The sequence below is a fragment of the Triticum aestivum genome, chromosome 5D (assembly GCF_018294505.1).
Source record: "Triticum aestivum cultivar Chinese Spring chromosome 5D, IWGSC CS RefSeq v2.1, whole genome shotgun sequence".
Classification (NCBI taxonomy): Eukaryota; Viridiplantae; Streptophyta; class Magnoliopsida; order Poales; family Poaceae; genus Triticum; species Triticum aestivum.
This window is the reverse complement of record NC_057808.1, coordinates 46495920-46501611: the sequence shown is the minus strand read 5'-3', so window position 1 is coordinate 46501611 and position 5692 is coordinate 46495920.

Genomic DNA, 5692 nt, shown 5'->3' with positions numbered 1-5692 from the left:
TATTCCAAAACTAATAAAAAATATTTTTGCGGATTTTTCGGAGTCCGTTTACTTACCGTATCAAGTACCTCCTTATTTTCACGATTCTGGAGTGTTCCGGAAGGACTCTTCTATGTGTTCTTCCGGTGTCAAAGTTTGGATAATATTACTTTCAACATTAATGGGCGCACTTGAGATATAATGTTTTATTCGTTGCCTATTGACAACCTTCGGGTTAGTACCTTCGGCATTATTTATTTTGATGGCTCCAGACCGATAAACCTCCTCGATGACATATGGGCCTTCCCATTTTGAGAGGAGTTTTCCTGCAAAGAATCTAAAACGAGAGTTGTACAAAAGAACATATTCTCTGACTTTAAACTCACGCTTTTGGATTCTTTTGTCATGCCATCTTTTAACTTTTTCTTTGAATAATTTTGCATTTTCATAAGCTTGGGTTCTCCATTCATCTAATGAGCTAATATCAAATAACCTCTTTTCACCAGCAAGTTTGAAATCATAATTGAGTTCTTTGATTGCCCAATATGCTTTATGTTCTAAGTCAAGAGGCAAATGACAAGCTTTTCCATAAACCATTTTATAAGGAGACATACCCATAGGATTTTTATATGCTGTTCTATAAGCCCAAAGTGCATCATCTAATTTCTTAGACCAATTCTTCCTGGACCTATTGACAGTCTTTTGCAAAATTAATTTTATTTCTCTATTGCTAAGTTCAACTTGACCACTAGACTGAGGATGATAAGGTGATGCAATTCTATGGTTAACATCATACTTGGCAAGCATTTTACGGAAAGCACCATGAATAAAGTGTGAACCACCATCAGTCATTAAATATCTAGGGACTCCAAACCTTGGGAAAATAACTTCCATAAGCATTTTAATAGAGGTGTTGTGATCAGCACTACTGGTTGGAATAGCTTCTACCCATTTAGTAACATAATCAACAACAACCAAAATATGTGTATACCCATTAGAGGAAGGAAAAGGTCCCATGTAATCAAATCCCCAAACATCAAATGGTTCAACAGCAAGTGAATAATTCATAGGCATTTCTTGACGCTTACCGATATTACCTATTCTTTGACATTCATCACAAGATAAGACGAACTTACGGGCATCCTTGAAGAGAGTAGGCCAATAAAATCCAGATTGCAATACCTTGTGAGCAGTTCTATCTCCAGCATGATGCCCTCCATAAGCTTCGGAGTGACATTTCCGTAGGATTTGTCCCTGTTCATGCTCAGGTACACAACGTCTAATAATACCATCTACTCCTTCTTTATAAAGATGTGGGTCATCCCAAAAGTAATGTCTTAAATCATAGAAGAATTTTTTCTTTTGTTGGTATGTAAAGCTAGGTGGTAAATATTTAGCAACAATGTAATTAGCATAGTCAGCATACCAAGGAGTACTATGAGCAACATTTATTGCAGCTAACTGCTCATCAGGAAAACTATCATCAATAGGTAGTGGGTCATCAGGCACATTTTCAATCCTAGATAAATTATCAGCTCTGGGGTTCTCGGCTCCTTTTCTATCAATGATATGTAAATCAAATTCTTGTAACAAGAGAACCCATCGAATAAGTCTAGGTTTAGCATCTTTCTTTTCCATAAGATATTTAATAGCAGCATGGTCTGTGTGAACAATTACTTTGGAATCAACAATATAAGGTCTAAATTTATCACAAGCAAACACCACTGCTAAGAATTCTTTTTCAGTAATATCATAATTCCTTTGAGCACTGTCTAGAGTTTTACTAGCATAATGAATAACATTCAGTTTCTTATCAACTCTTTGTCCTAGAACAGCACCAACAGCATAATCACTAGCATCACACATATTTTCAAAAGGCAAGTTCCAATCAGGTGGTTGAACAATAGGTGCAGAAATTAAGGCTTTCTTGAGTGTTTCAAAGGCTTCTAAACAATCATCATCAAAAACAAAAGGAATATCCTTTTGCAAAAGACTCGTAAGAGGCCTAGAAATTTTAGAAAAGTCTTTGATAAATCTCCTATAGAAACCAGCATGACCTAAGAAACTACGAATACCTTTTATATCTTTAGGACATGGCATTTTCTCAATTGCATCAACCTTAGCTTTGTCCACTTCAATACCTCTTTCAGAAATTTTATGACCCAAGACAATGCCTTCATTAACCATAAAGTGGCACTTCTCCCAATTCAAGACAAGATTTGTTTGTTGACATCTCTGCAAAACTCGATCAAGATTGCTTAAACAATCATCAAAAGACTTCCCATAAACAGAGAAGTCATCCATGAAAACCTCAACAATCTTTTCACAAAAGTCAGAGAATATAGCAGTCATACATCTTTGAAAGGTAGCAGGTGCATTACATAAACCAAAAGGCATACGTCTATAAGCATAAGTTCCAAAGGGACAAGTAAAAGTGGTCTTTTCTTGATCAGGTTGAGAAACAGGTATTTGTGAAAAACCAGAATATCCATCAAGGAAGCAAAAATGTGTGTGCTTAGATAATCTTTCAAGCATTTGATCAATAAAAGGCAGAGGGTAATGATCTTTTCTAGTTGCTTTGTTTAATTTTCTAAAATCAATTACCATTCTATAGCCTGTAACAATTCTTTGTGGAATAAGTTCATTCTTATCATTAGGAACAACAGTTATACCTCCTTTCTTAGGGACACAATGAACAGGACTTACCCATCTACTATCAGCTATAGGATAGATTATACCTGCTTCCAGAAGTTTTAATATTTCCGTTCTTACCACTTCTTTCATCTTCGGATTTAACCGACGTTGGTGATCAACAACGGGTTTAGCATCAGGTTCCATATTAATTTTGTGCTGACATAGAGTGGGACTAATGCCCTTTAAATCATCAAGAGTATATCCAATAGCAGCTCGGTGCTTCCTTAGAACTTTCAATAATCTTTCTTCTTCATGTTCTGAAAGGTTAGCACTAATAATAACAGGATATATCTTCTTTTCATCAAGATAAGCATATTTCAAAGTGTCTGGCAATTGTTTTAATTCAAACACAGGATCACCTTTAGGTGGAGGAGGACCTCCTAGAGTTTCAATAGGCAAATTGTGTTTAAGCAGAGGACGTTGTTCAAAGAAAATCTTATCTATTTCATTTCTTTCATGCATATGTAAATCATTTTCATGGTCTAGCAAATATTGTTCTAGTGGATCAGTAGGAGGCACAGCAATAGAAGCAAGACCAATTATTTCATCCTTACTAGGCAATTCTTTTTCATGAAGCTTTCTACTAAACTTGGAAAAATTAAACTCATGAGACTCATCACCAAAACTAACACCGACAGTTTGTTTCTCACAATCTATTTTAGCATTAATGGTGTTCAAGAAAGGTCTACCAAAGATAATGGGACAAAAGTCATCTTGTGGGGAACCAAGAACATGAAAATCAGTAAGGTATTTTATTTTCCCACACAAGACATCAACATCTCTAGCAATCCCAATTGGTGATATAGTGTCTCTATTAGCAAGTTTAATAGTAACATCTATGTCTTCTATCTCTGCGGGTGCTATGTCATTCATAATTTCTTGATATAAGGTGTAAGGAATAGCACTCACACTAGCACCTATGTCACATAAACCATGATAACAATGATCTCCTATTTTAACTGAGATAACAGGCATGCCAACAACAAGTCTATGTTTATCCTTTTTATCAGGTTTGGCAATTCTAGCAGTTTCTTCACAGATGTAAATAACATGCCCAAGAGATCTTTAACCATAGCAATACTAGGTTCTATTTAATTTGTTCTTCAGGTTTAGGTGTTCTAATATAGCTTTTGTTAACCACAGTTGAAACTTTAGCATGTTCCTTTATCCTAACAGGGAAAGGTGGTTTCTCAATATAAGCAGAAGGAATAACTGAATCAACACTATAAAGTATAGTTTCTTCTTTACCTGGTACCGGTTCTTTGATTTCTTCTTTAACAGGTGGGTGATATTTAAACCACTTCTCTTTAGGGAGATCAGCATGAGTAGCAAATGATTCACAAAAGGAGGCTACTATCTCAGAGTCAAGTCCATATTTAGTGCTAAACTTTTCAAAAGCATCGGTATTCATAAAAGATTTAGCACAATCATACTTAAGCTTAATACCTGACTCTTTTCCTTCATCGAGTTCCCAATCTTCAGAGTTGCGTTTAATTCTTTCCAAAAGATCCCACCGGAATTCAATAGTCTTCTTCATAAAAGAACCAGCACAAGAAGTATCGAGCATGGTTTGATCATTACGAGAAAGCCGAGCATAAAAGTTCTGGATAATAATTTCTCTTGAGAGCTCATGATTGGGGCATGAATATAACATTGATTTCAGCCTCCCCCAAGGTAGAGCAATACTTTCTCCCTCACGAGGCCAAAAATTATATATATAATTCCGATCACGATGAACTAGATGCATAGGATAATTTTTTTGGTGGAACTCCAATTTCAATCGATTCCAATTCCAAGATCCAATATCATCGCATAGCCTATACCATGCCAATGCTATTCCCTTCAAAGATAAAGGGAAAACCTTCTTCATAACTTCATCCTTGGGTAAACCTGCAAGCCTAAACAATCCACACATTTGTTCTACATATATCAAGTGCATATCAGGATGTTCGGTTCCATCTCCTACATAAGGATTAGCTAGCAGTTGTTCTATCATACCCGAAGGAATTTCATATTCAATATTTTCAGTAGGTGCAGTAGGTTGAGGGGTAGCTAATTTTGGTTCTGGACAAGGTGAAGATACCCTGAACAAACCCCTCAAAGGATTGTTTTCCATAGTAACCAGTGACAATAAATTTCAGCACACTATATAAATGTTTCCTTACCAAATACCACTTACCAAAGGCGCTTCACTCCACGGCAACGGCACCAGAAAATATCCTTGATGACCCACAAGTATAGCGGATCAATTGTAGCTCTTTTCGATAAGTAAGAGTGTCGAACCCAACGAGGAGCAGAAGGAAATGACATGTGGTTTTCAGTAAGGTAATGTCTGCAAGTGCTGAAATTGTAAGTAGCGGAGTAGTTTGATAGCAAGATAATTTGTAACGAGCAAGTAACGATAGTAGTAACAAAAGTGCAGCAAGGTAGCCCAATCCTTTTAAGGCAAAGGACATGCCAAAACGGTCTCTTATGATAAGCAAAGCGTTCTTGAGGGTACACGGGAATTTCATCTAGTCACTTTCATCATCTTGGTTCGATTTGTGTTCGCTACTTTGATAATTTGATATGTGGGTGGACCGGTGCTTAGGTGCTGTTCTTACTTCAACAAACCTCCTACTTATGATTACCCCGCCCCCGCAAGCATCCGCAGCTACGAGAAAAGTATTAAGAATAAATTCTAACCATAGCATTAAACATTTGGATCCAATCGGTCCCTTACGGAATAGCGCATAAATTGGGGTTTAAGCTTCTGTCACTCTCGCAACCCATCATCTAATTGCTACTCCACAATGCATTCCCTTAGGCCCAAATATGGTGAAGTGTCATGTAGTCGACGTTCACATGACACCACTAAGGGAATCACGACATACATACTATCAAAATATCGAACACATATCAAGTTCACATGATTTCTCCCGTGACCTCAAGAACAAAAGTAACTACTCACAAATAATAATCATGCTCAAGATCAGAGGAGTATAAAATAGCATATTGGATCTGAACATATAATCTTCCA